The sequence below is a fragment of the Garra rufa genome, chromosome 14 (assembly GCF_049309525.1).
Source record: "Garra rufa chromosome 14, GarRuf1.0, whole genome shotgun sequence".
Classification (NCBI taxonomy): Eukaryota; Metazoa; Chordata; class Actinopteri; order Cypriniformes; family Cyprinidae; genus Garra; species Garra rufa.
The window spans coordinates 46,064,017-46,077,728 of NC_133374.1; the positions used below are offsets into that span (position 1 = coordinate 46,064,017).

Genomic DNA, 13,712 nt, shown 5'->3' on the forward strand with positions numbered 1-13,712 from the left:
TATCTGCCCCTCATAATGATTCCGCTCAAAGTATTAATAGTCTTATTCCTCTAGCTCCGTTTTCTCTGTGCTACGCTACCATTGATGATGCAATCAAGTTAATTATGAAGGCAGGTAGAGGAGCATGGTTAGCTAAAGCGGATATCTCTGATGCATTTAAAGTTATGCCTTTACATCCTTCTCAATGGCATTTATTCGGTGTCAAATGGAGAAATAAACTGTATTTTTCAGTCAGGCTCACCTTCGGCTGTCGCAGTAGCCCTAAAATATTCGACACTCTGTCAGAGGCGCTTTGTTGGATTCTTCTTAATAACTGCAAATTACCGTTTGTACTTCATCTCTTAGATGACTTTCTGCTAGTCGACTACCCGCACGTTAAATCCGATCGTTGTATTTCAGCATTAAAGTACACCTTCAATGATTTGGGTGTCCCTCTTTCTGAGGAAAAAACATTAGGTCCTCTTAAAACCATCGAATTTTTAGGAATCACTTTAGATTCTAACCTAATGCAAGCCTCCCTGCCAGTGGGGAAATTAAATCGCATCAGAGAAATCATGGAAAATGCTATAAAAGCTGTTTCTTTTTCTAAAAGAGATTTGCTTTCTCTACTAGGTCATCTTAATTTTGCTATGCGGATAATTCCACAGGGAAGGTCTTTCATAGCCAGGCTCCTCGAACTGTCAAAGTCCGTTAAAAACCTAAATGATAAAGTTACCTTAGATGAAGGTTGCAGATCAGACCTCAGATTCTGGTCTCTGCTCTTAAATAATTGGAACGGTATCTCTTTCTTTCATTATAATAAGTTGGAGTTTTCCACAAACCTTAAATTATACACGGATGCCGCGCCTTCCATTGGTTTTGGGGGGGTGTTTAACGGACAGTGGTTCGCTAGTACATGGCCAACTGAATTGTTATCTGTACCTGTTAATACCCTGTCGACTGCACTGTTGGAGTTGTACCCTATTGTAATGGCTTGTATTTTGTGGGGTAAAAACTGGTCAAGGAAACAAATTTTTTTTTTTTTGCGACAACGAAGCAACCGTTCAAATTATTAATAAGGGACGCTCCTCTGTACCATTCATTAATCGTTTTGTTAGACGCCTTACTTGGCTATCTATATTGGGTAACTTTCATTTGCGGGCTGCTCACGTTCCTGGCATAAACAACCAAATTGCTGATTCTTTGTCTCGGTTTGAATTTCAGAAATTCCACCTTCTGTGCCCGGAGGCAGCACCATCCAGCCTGGTCTGTCCCTCTTTCAACCAAGCCATTCTAGATTAGCCATAACTTTGCAATCATACTTGCACTCTGCAGCTCACTATATGCGCCATGGTCTGGCTGGAAGTACATTAAAAATGTATGACTCTGCTTGGTCTCACTTCAGTTCCTTCTGTACTACTTTTTCCATAGCTGTTATTCCAGTTAATGTCACATATGTTAGTGCTTTTATAGTCCACTGTTATGAATCTCAAAAAATCCAGCCTTCAAGCATTAAAAGTATGATCGCCGGCATCCAATTCCACCTGCGCTGCATGGATCCATCTACCATCAGCTTACTAGGAAACCCATCGATTCGCCTCTTACTAAATGGCCTCAAAAGAGAAAAACCCCAAGGCAACGATCAGCGTTTACCCTTTACTCTCTCACTTTTGTTAAAGTTAATATCACGTTTAAGAGCAGGATGCTTTGGGGCTTACACTGATTCAATGCTAGAGTCAGCCTTACTCACAGCTTTCTATGGTTTTCTAAGAGACAACCCTTAAATTATACGCACTAATACTTTTAATCCATCACAAGATCTCACAATTTCTGATGTAACGATTTATTTACAATATTTCACCATATATTTAAAGCATTCAAAAACTGATAGAGAAAAAGAAGGCGCTGTTATTTATGTCTCTGGTTCTAACTCAGATTTTTGTCCCTTGTCTTCCATGTTGGCCTACTTGAAAAGCCGTCCACAAGCTGGTCCACAGGACCCATTGTTTGCCACTGAGGAGGGGAAGCCAATGTCCAGAGCCTGGTTCTCCTCTCATCTACGCCTTCTCTGCAAATACTGTGGTCTTCCCCCAGAACGCTACACAGCTCATTCTCTACGCATAGGGGCTGCTACAACTGCTGCTTCCTCAACCCCCGTTTCTACCTTGAAGGCCATGGGGCGATGGTCCTCTGCGGCTTACGAACGCTATCTACGACCTGACACTCGAGCCATCCTTGAGGCTCAAAAAGCTATGAGTGCAGCTCATAAATAAATGTATGGCTTCAAGTGCAATTGGGTGTGTTTACTTCAATCACGCTATCATCACATAGTAATTGGCTATTTCAAAGCGGTACACTGCAGGAGTTGGACCTTCTAGCTCAGGGTTTTCTTAAGACCATTGCATCTGGGTTTTTATTGGCTCAAATGTAATTTTGCGCTGTACGAATTTATAAAAAGTAATTTGAATAATTAAATTGAGGAGGATTGGTTAGGCAATGGGGAAATTTGATGTAGCTGATAATTGTAATCTAGTCTGGTAACGCTCATTTGGTTCCTCTGCTGGCTCTTCCTGAACGGGAAGAGTCAGGGAGGATTGCCTGGTATGGTCTGTTGGGGGTTTGTGCTACTCTTCTATTCTTAAAATAGGAGGGTTGCCACTGAAATGGCTGCTCCTTCCCTGTCTTGGCTTCCATGGAGCTCATTGAAAGGACAGGGAACTTGGAACAGAGCCATACCGCCAAATGTAACTTTAGTATTATGCAAATAAAAAGTCGACTAAAGTTTGCCTATGAGTTTTCTTTTGACTTAAGAGTTCCTGAAGAGAAGACAGATCATTTTTATTTACTAATTTATTTATTTTTGTATTTAACTTTCAAAGAATATACACTGCATACACCAAGAAGTCAAACTAAAGTGGGGGATACATATAACATGATGTTACAGATAGACAGGAGAGCGGATCCTTATGCAGGCTTTTATTTAATGATGGGCAAAGATATGGTCAAAGCAGGCAGAGGGTCGGACAACAGTAAACGGGTACAATAAGGGCAAAACAAAAGAGTAATCCAAACGGGTGAGGGTCGATCGGCAGCTAACATTATCCAAAGGGCTAGACAAAGAGAGTAATCCGAAGGGGCAGGTAGGAGATCGGGAAACCAGACGAGGAAATACAAGACACGGAAAAACTGGGGAAATGCTTTGTATGGTAGCTGGGCTAACGCAATACTTGGTAGTGAATGAGTGAAATGGGCTCGTATTTATATGGACGGTGATTGGCTGTGAGTGAAAGTGCAAGACATACAATGGCACAAGGGAAGTGAAGTTCGGGTGTTGTGTCAATGAAATAAGCTGGCGACCTATAAGCCCCGGGCCAGATGCGGATTCCTTTATGGTGATTTGGCCCAAATGTGGGCCGAATCTAGTCCAGTACCAAGCCAAATCTGGGCCAGTACCATTCCGGATCTGGGCCAATACCATGTCAGATCTGGTTCAGTACCACTGCGGATCTGGGCCAGTGCCATGCCAGATCTGGACCAGTACCATTCCGGATCTGGGCCAATACCATGTTGGAACTGGTTAAGTACCATGCCGGATCTAGGCCAGTATGATGCCAGATATGGGCCAGTACCATGCCGGATCTGGGCCAGCTCATTTTTTATTTATAAATACCTACATACATACACACTAGAGGATGGATACCCGACCTGAGCCCGACGGTACCTGACGGGCCAGGCCGGGTTCGGACAGATATTTAGAAAGGATGCTCGGGTTCGGGTCGGGCTCGGTCACATCAGCGCAATAAGGCATTGATCATTTAAAATTTAAAACTGCTTAGTAGGTAGCCAATGGGCCTGTTTCACTTGATGCAAAGGCTCGTTTTTGTGATTAAAATAAATGTAAAATATTACCCCAAATCCATCTTCCTGTGTGCGGAAATGTGTCAAACTAGCCAGGACAACGAAAGACGTGCGTATGTGTGCTTGTGTTATAATGGCGCTTTTTTGCCCGTGTGCGCTGATACTCTCATCTGTTGACATTTCCGAACGCCTTACTACAGTTTCTTAATAAAAGCAGGCTTTCCACACAAAAAAGTGCATGTGTCATTAGTATGAGAAAAAAAAAAAAAAGATTTTAACTGTGTCGGGCTGGGATCGGGCTCGGACATAAATATCTTAATGCCTGTCGGGCTCGGGTCGGGTTCGGTTACTGCTTTGTCGGACGTGGGCCGGGCTCGGACAGAAAAATATGACTCTAATACACACACACAAATTGTATACATAACTAGAATTCAAATCCAGTTTGTTTATTTGTATAGCGCTTTTCACAATACATATATCAATGCAGCTTTACAGAAAATGCATGTTTCCTTGTTACTGGATAATACAAATCCTACAAGTAAATAATTACTTTATTTAAAGCAATGACTACAAGCATCTTATATAATGCAGAATTATTTTACTTATTTTAATTATTATGTCTTATGACATTTTTTTGTTGAGTTGTAAAATGAAGCTCTTAGACAACCCAGCCAACATTTGTATGTGGGGCCCATGTGGGTTTGAAATGGGCTGAAAAATGGGCCCCATGTAGGATTGTCCGCGGGTTCCATAATGGCCCTATGTTAATTGCCCACATGGATATCATATAGGATTGCACTCGCCACTAGGTGGGACCTAACTGGGCAACATGCACAAGACCCACATGGGTCCCAGCTTTAACCCAGCTAAGTTTTATATGTGGGGCCAATGTGGGTCTTAAATGGGCTGAAAAATGGGCTCTATATGGGATTGTCCGCGGGTTCCATAATGGCCCCATGTTAACTGCCCACATGGATTTCATATAGGACTACACTTGCATCTAGGTGGGACCTAACTGGGCAACATGCACAAGACCCACATGGGTCCCAGCTTTAAACCAGCTAAGTTTTATATGTGGGGCCAATGTGGGTCTTAAGTGGGCTGAAAAATGGGCTCTATATGGGATTGTCCGCGGGTTCCATAATGGCCCCATGTTAACTGCCCACATGGATTTCATATAGGACTACAATTGCCGCTAGGTGGGACCTAACTGGGCAACATGCTTAAGACCCACATGGGTCCCAGCTTTAAACCAGCTAAGTTTTATATGTGGGGCCAATGTGGGTTTTAAATGGGCTGAAAAATGGGCTCTATATGGGATTGTCCGCGGGTTCCATAATGGCCCCATGTTAACTTCCCACATGGATTTCATATAGGACTACACTTGCCGCTAGGTGGGACCTAACTGGGCAACATGCTTAAGACCCACATGGGTCCCAGCTTTAAACCAGCTAAGTTTTATATGTGGGGCCAATGTGGGTTTTAAATGGGCTGAAAAATGGGCTCTATATGGGATTGTCCGCGGGTTCCATAATGGCCCCATGTTAACTGCCCACATGGATTTCATATAGGACTACACTTGCCGCTAGGTGGGACCTAACTGGGCAACATGCACAAGACCCACATGGGTCCCAGCTTTAAACCAGCTAAGTTTTATATGTGGGGCCAATGTGGGTTTTAAATGGGCTGAAAAATGGGCTCTATATGGGATTGTCCGCGGGTTCCATAATGGCCCCATGTTAACTGCCCACATGGATTTCATATAGGACTACACTTGCCGCTAGGTGGGACCTAACTGGGCAACATGCTTAAGACCCACATGGGTCCCAGCTTTAAACCAGCTAAGTTTTATATGTGGGGCCAATGTGGGTTTTAAATGGGCTGAAAAATGGGCTCTATATGGGATTGTCCGCGGGTTCCATAATGGCCCCATGTTAACTGCCCACATGGATTTCATATAGGACTACACTTGCCACTAGGTGGGACCTAACTGGGCAACATGCACAAGACCCACATCGGTCCCAGCTTTAACCCAGCTAAGTTTTGTATGTAGGGCCAATGTGGGTCTTAAATGGGCTGAAAAATGGGCTCTATATGGGATTGTCCGCGGGTTCCATAATGGCCCCATGTTAACTGCCCACATGGATTTCATATAGGACTACACTTGCCACTAGGTGGGACCTAACTGGGCAACATGCACAAGACCCACATCGGTCCCAGCTTTAACCCAGCTAAGTTTTGTATGTGGGGCCAATGTGGGTTTTAAATGGGCTGAAAAATGGGCTCTATATGGGATTGTCCGCGGGTTCCATAACGGCCCCATGTTAACGGCCCACATGGATTTCAAATTAGATTGCACTTGCCACTAGGTGGGACCCAACTGGGCAACATGCGCAAGACCCATCTTGTTCCCAGATTTGGGTACTACAAGGTTACGACATGGGCTGAAATACGGGCTGTAACTGGGATTGTCCATGGGTTCCATGCTGGCCCCAGCAACTTATGCATGGGGCCAAGCTAGCAATCATCTGGGTTCCATCTAAAATAATATCAACACCACACAAATAAATTTTTAAGGATTAAAGCACACAGTGAGATTAAAATATTTTCAAATTTAAATTTTATTGAAGACACACAAGGACAGCATTTAAATAAGCAGATTAATGTCAGATTAAAGGAATAGTTCACTAAAAAAAAATTAAAATTTGATGTTCATTTGCTTACTCTGAGGGGATCCAAGATGTAGGTGACTTTGTTTCTTAGTAAAACACAAACAAAGATTTTTAACTGAAACCATTGCAGTCTGTCAGTCATATAATGGCAGTCAATAGTTACCAAATCATTAAGAGTCAAAAAAAAAACATGCACAGACAAAACCAAATTAAACACTGTGGCTTGAGACGATGCATTGAGGTCTTGAGACACATAACGATGGGTCTGTACATGTAACTGAACAGCATTTATATCATTATTAAACTCTGATCCACCGGAACATTCAGGTGTATGGAGCATAGGGGTGGGCGATATGACCTAAAATTAATATCACGGTATTTTTCATCTTTTGAACGGTGACGGTATAATATCACGGTATTACTTTTTTTGGTACATTTTGGGAGGAGTAGCCTGTCCTGTCCCTTTAGTATGTGAATACAGTTTATATTTTTTATAATATAATAAGTAAATGGTATGTATCCTTATCAAAAAGAGACATGGGAGAGTATTATCCATTCTCAACATATTTATTTTGCAAAAAACCTAAAGATCTTACTTAGTGTACAACAAAACACAAATTATTTTTTATTGAAATTTAATTTCTGCAATATATAAAACCTTTAAATAACTGGGGGAAATCAACCCATAGCAACAGTTTAAAAGTAGACCAATTCTGTGGGGAAAAACGCGGACTTGGCAACCCTGCATCCAACACCAGCTGCTGGAGTTAATGTCATTGTACACATGAGTACGAAATTTTCGTCCGAGATTTTTGCACGTTAAAAAAAATACAGGTTATGTTAATCGAGTTTACACACTGCCTCTGAAACTTTCGTCCGTCATAAAAAAATTCGGATCGTGTTTGATTTTCTGCATGTTCGCATCCATAATAAGCATTTTGATAAGGATGGCGAATATGAGAAAACAAACAAAACAAAAACAAAAAAACGCATACGAAAATCGGACTCAGTGTACAATGACCTTTAGATTTGAATGATCACGGGTCGAAAGTAAAGAGAGATGACAAAAACAGACTGGAGAATTTGCTGTAATCTTGTACTCACTGACAAATATCTATTATAAGATGTGCTGCCCCCTTTACACAGAGTGTGCGTTATCGCAAAATCGTAAGTAAAAGTAAAAACAGCGCGAGCACTCAGTTAAAAGCGATTTCTATACCCTGCATATTGAAAGTGCGAAAATTATATACAATATTAGTTCGCCTCGCGCCCGCTCAATTTGTGATCCGCTGTGTAAATCCTTCGGCTGGCCGACCTGGAAAAGTCCACCTCTGGTATAGGCTACAGGCCCGACCTTTCTTCACGATGTTTCACCAGTCGTTTAATGGCCACTCCCCTTTTACCTACCACCTGCAAAGCTGATACGAATATGTTTTACTTTTTTATTTACAACAAGATATATAGTATAAGGTCAGGTATTCAGACCACAACTGAACGTTTGAAGAAAATGTAATGCCTTATTATTTAGAATTAGCTATTATTGATGTAAATGCAGCCGTTCGAGGCACATAATTGATTTATTACGGTATTGACGGTATTAGAAAATCCATGTCGTTGCGCAATGTCACACCAGTGCTGACTATGACACCTGTGTACCGCCCACCCCTAATGGAGCATGTTCACAGTAGCTGACGTGTGGTGCATCAACATGCTCTGGCAATGTAGTCAAAAGTTTGTCTTTGTAGGTGAAAAGTCAATACTCCCAGATGAGTTCACACAAGGTAATCTTTTAGTTTTGAATCGGTTACCAGAATTTGTATAAGCACAAGTAATTACCATTTTGATAAGCCAATATGCTCATGTAAACAATGAGTGACGTATACGCGTGATAGATCACACACGGACTGGGTGAACATTCTCAGGACAGTAGAACGTTCCGGTGGATCAGAGGTAAATAATAATATAAATACTGTTCAGTTTTTTGCACAGACCGATCGTTTTATGTCTTAAAGGGATAGTTCACCCAAAAATGAAAATGTGATGTTTATCAGCTTACCCCCAGGGCATCCAAGATGTAGGTGACTTTGTTTGTAGTCTGTCAGCCATATGATGGCAGTGGATGGGCACGAACCTTTAAAAGTGAAAAAAAAAAAAAAAACCATGCACAGACAAATCCAAATTACACCCTGCGGCTCGTGACGATACATTGATGTCCTAAGACACGAAACGATCGTTTTTTTATGAGAAACTGAACAGTATTTATATAATTTTTTACCTTTGATACACAGCCACGTCTAACTGTCCTGAGCACGAACTCATCATCCGGCTCGTTACATGTGTACGCGTTCTGGCGTAGTATACGTAAATGCCGGAAGTCATCTATCCCGTGTGTACGACACTCATTGTTTACACAGTGCACAGAGATTTTGTGTATAGCGGCTATTCAAAATGGTAATTACTTGCACTTATCCTGATTGTTCAAACCGATTGAAAGCTAAAAATTACGTTTGCGCAAACTCATCCAGGACTGCTGACTGTTCACCGATTTCCCCTTACGACGTTTGCGTATACTACGCCAGTGAGCGTACACATGAAATGAGCCGGAGGTTGAGCTCACACTCAGGACAGATGGACGTGGCTGTGTATCAAAGGTAAAAAATTATATAAATACTGTTCAGTTTCTCACAAAAAAAACACTATTGTTTTGTGTCTTAGGACATCAATGTATCGTCATGAGACGCAGGGTGTAATTTGGATTTGTCTGTGCATGTTTTTTTTTTTTACTTTTAAAGGTAAAACCAAGCACTAAGCCCATCCACTGTTATTATGTGGCTGACAGACTGCAAGGGTTTGAGTTAAATATCTGAAGAAACAAAGTCACCTACATCTTGGATGCCCTGTGTGTTTAGTTTTTTTTTGTTTTTGGTAAAAAGATTTGGTAACCACTGACTGTCCTTTAAAGAGCATCTCTTCAAAGTTATAAACCTACTTGTTCAAAATAATGTAAAAGTTAATACTTTTTTTAACCTGTATTTGACCTAATATTTACTGAAACCTTCAAACATTTGAACAGGAAATAAATGGGAAACAATTAGAAGCATCAGCAACGATACATTAGTGCTTACAGTGCAGACAGTCACTTGTGCATTCTAGACATCCTCTGTACTCCTCCGTCTCTTGTTCCAATTTTGAGAGATCCCCATCAGCTTCTTGCCAATCATTTCAGCTTTCTTAAGAACCTCTGCAAAACAAATTTGTTTAAATATACTGAATATGCAAGATCAAATTACAAATAGCATTTTTGTGCTTGACTGAATTAGGCTAATGCTTAAAATGAAAATAATTTTGTCAAAAAGATGACATAAAATAAGGAAACTGCCCTCACCTACAGAAAGGAAAACAACAGAGTAAAAAACAAGCTGTACAGATTCTATTCCAATAGACAGGTTTTCTAGGATGTGTTTAGTAAATTGTTAAAAAAAATGTAACTTACATGTTAAAACAACATATTAAAGAAAAACAACTATTACTCAGGATAATACTAAAAATAATAATAATTATAAAAATAATTCTAAATTGTCATAGAATTGGAGTGTCATTGGAGGGGCATTAGGGAAATCAATAGAGAATTACTGTTCATTCATTCAAACTAATCTAATTAAATTTTTTATTGATAAAATCAGTTTATGAAGCATAAATATGCAATGTGTTTTAAAGGACCACTTCAATTATTGTTATGAGTTAACCATTTAGAAAATAATAATAATAATAACAACAAAAATGATAATACATTTTTTTTATCAAGACTTTGTCATTTTACTATTAGGCAGATTCTCGCATTTATATTCTATGTCCATGGATGGAATCGACCAACAAAATAATGCTTAAAGGGATAGTTCACCCAAAAATGAAAATTTGTTTATCTGCTTACCCCCAATGCATCCAAGATGTAGGTGACTTTGTTTCCAAAGAAAAACACAAACAGAGATTTTTAACGAAAACCGGTGCAGTCTGCCAGCCTTATCATGGACGTGGATGGGCACCAAACCTTTAAAAGTAAACAAAAACATGCACAGACAAATCCAAATTACACCCTGCGGCTTGTGACGATACATTGATGTCTTAAGACACGAAAAGATCGTTTTTTGCGAGAAACTGAACAGTATTTATATCATTTTTTACCTTTGATACACAGCCACGTCCATCTGTCCTGAGCACGAGTTTGGCATTAGTTACGTTACATGTGCTCGCGCTCAGGCGAAGAATACGCAAACGCCGTAAGGGGAAATCAGTACAAGTCCCGGATGAGTTTTAAATCGGTTTGAACAATCAGGATACGCGCAAGTAATTACCATTTTGAATAGCCGCTATAGCCACAATCTCTGAGCACTGTGGAAACAATGAGTGTTGTATTCATGCGACAGATCGCTTCCGGTGTTTGTGTATACTATGCCAGAGCGCTACACGAATAACGATCCGGATGATGAGCCCATGCTCAGGACAGATGGACGTGGCTGTGTATCAAAGGTAAAAAATTATATAAAAACTGTTCAGTTTCTAACAAAAATCGATCGTTTCGTGTCTTAGGACATCAATGTATCCTCACGAGTCGCAGGGTATAATTTGGATTTGTCTGTGCATGTTTTTGTTTACTTTTAAAGGTTTGGTGCCCATCCACGTCCATGATAAGGCTGGCAGACCGCACCAGTTTTCGTTAAAAATCTTCGTTTGTGTTTTTCTGAGGAAACAAAGTCACCTACATCTTGGATGCATTTGGGGTAAGCAGATAAACATCAAATTTTCATTTTTGGGTGAACTATCCCTTTTAAGTATTTTTTATTATTATTAATATTATTAATGCTGATGATTTATGAGTGATTTAAAATAGAAATTTTAAAATATTCTTCTTTGTGCCGTTGGAAAACAACTGAGTTGATCACAAATTTGGACCATTCTTAAATTTCCAGGATGGATCGACTTAAGGGTTACAGTTTTAATAACATAAGTTAGAGCTCTTAGATAAACTAAAATACTAAAACTTTTTTTTTTTACTACCTGAAGATTTAACAAAAAAATATATAATAATAAAATAAAAAATAAAATAACACGTAATTGTAGGTTCTGGCAAATTAATTTTTAGAGTCAATTTAGAATTTAAATCATTACACATAATTCAGAATCCTAACTGCACACTGTATTAAGTAAATTATGTAAAAACAAATTTAAATAGGACATAAAAGTAAATTAAAAAGTACATTTTATTAAATTACATCAAATCAAAACTTTGCAAATAGTTAATAAATCCATACCAGAAGTTCTAGTGGAGTGTAGCAGATAAAGAAGAGCCCTCCACTATATTGCCAGTAATCAGCTGAATCCTCAGTCGGTCTGGGGTGGGCTGATAAGTCCTTAAAAATAAAGATTTCACTTTTAAAATTCTTTTGAACTCTTATACAAAATGTTTTTCAATCGTACCAACATTTGCCACTATAAATCATTCAGAAAACATGAACAGTCAGCTTTGAGACTGTTAGTTATTATATAATTAAAAATGTAAGAATATGCCTAACTCATGGCAATCCAAAAAGAAAAAATGTGAATCCCCAAAAAGACACTGGATTCACAACAATAGACTCTTTTTATAAATGTATCAAAACAAGGTAAACACAATTGTAGCTTAAAAATTTGTGCACCCAAATCAAACCAAAACTTAACATAATTTTACCTGCAGCTGCATTTATCCAGACCCATTTAAGGCTCATGAAGGACTCATAATATTTTTTGTAGTGAAACAACTAAAGGACTGATGATGGTAGCATGTTCTCCGTATTTGTTATCTCAGATGAAGAAAGACAAAAGAATAAAAAAGTTAGTCATATTGATAATCAGTGGGGCAAATGTCTTACAAATGTATTTTTGATTATGAGAAGAACCATACTTTTATATTTTAATCCCATGAAAGATTTAGAATCAAAGATTAAAAATAATGTTATTGGTAGCAGTTTGTGTTTTATAGTTGGATTCCTGTGTTTCCGAGCTTTAATAGCACTTTCATCACTGTACTCATTGCTCCTTCTCATGCATTGCGTTTAAATTAGCTGACAACATTCGTAGCCTATCTATAACACATAGCAATATCAGGGGCTACAAATACGTGCTAATATGCTAATCGCGATTAGCATCTGGTGTAACATCTTTGATGAAGCACAGATGCAAGTCATAGTGCGTCTGTTACCTCATGTGGAATTTACACAGAAAGAACATAAAGCTAGAAAGACTGAAATATGTTCCCTTACCTGATATCAGCAATCTGCTTGCAGGACCTCACAGATCCAGTCCGGTCTTCCTCTGTGTTCACATTCCAGCTTTTGTTCTCCACATGTCACAACGCGAGTTAATTTAAAATACAAATGTAACAAACTAACGTATTTTCAAACTTGACCAGTAAAGGCGCGCACAGTTGTCATTGGCCAGTTACTTGTCAGATGGCAGTCAGCTTAACCAATCATGATCCCTCCAGCAAGGTTATACAACCAGCGTGGTAATGGCAAGATAAAGATTTTTTAAAGAAATATGTGTGTTTAGTGTTATTTGTAGGCTGTATTATTTTAATAGTTGTTCAAAAATTGTTTTCAGTGTATGAAATAAAAATGCAGTTGTAGCCATTCACAAAATTGTAGGTCCACAAAATCAAAACAAAGATATTGATTCAAAATACATACACTATATAGCCAAAAGTACCCTTCTAATGAACAGGTTTGACTACTTTAGTAAATTCCATGAGTACAAATCTTAATGTTTAAGCATAAAATTATATTCTAGGGAATTAATTTTAATAGCAACAGTTTTAACATAACAATGCCTTTGTGTATAAGGCAAGGTTCAAATTGAAATGATTGATTCAGTCAGTGTGGAAGAACTTGACTGGTCTGCATAAAGCCAAGTCTTAATCCCAGTTGAACACCTCGGTGTGACTTTAAATGCAGACATTGAGCCAAAAAGTTATCACCAAACACCAATGACTTGTACATATCGGTACAGTCATTTTGGACAAATCCAAAACTTTTTCAACAGAGATGGAAATACAATTTTTAAATAGGCTACATTAATTATGTTCCCATTTTTGTTGCCACAGTTTTAGAAGTGCCTATTTCTGTTTTAAAGAAGGGGTGTCCTAATACTTTTGTCCATGTGGTGTTTGTA

General features: G+C 39.1%; 1 long non-coding RNA gene across 1 annotated transcript; it reads right to left on the reverse strand.

Annotated features, from left to right (window-relative positions):
* Nucleotides 1-11,818: 11,818 nt before the first annotated feature.
* LOC141284630 (uncharacterized) lies at nt 11,819-12,874 on the reverse strand. Its single transcript, XR_012338461.1, has 3 exons — nt 12,806-12,874; nt 12,235-12,346; nt 11,819-11,917 (listed from the first exon to the last, which is right to left on the reverse strand). It is a non-coding gene; the product is annotated as an uncharacterized lncRNA (long non-coding RNA).
* Nucleotides 12,875-13,712: the final 838 nt, after the last annotated feature.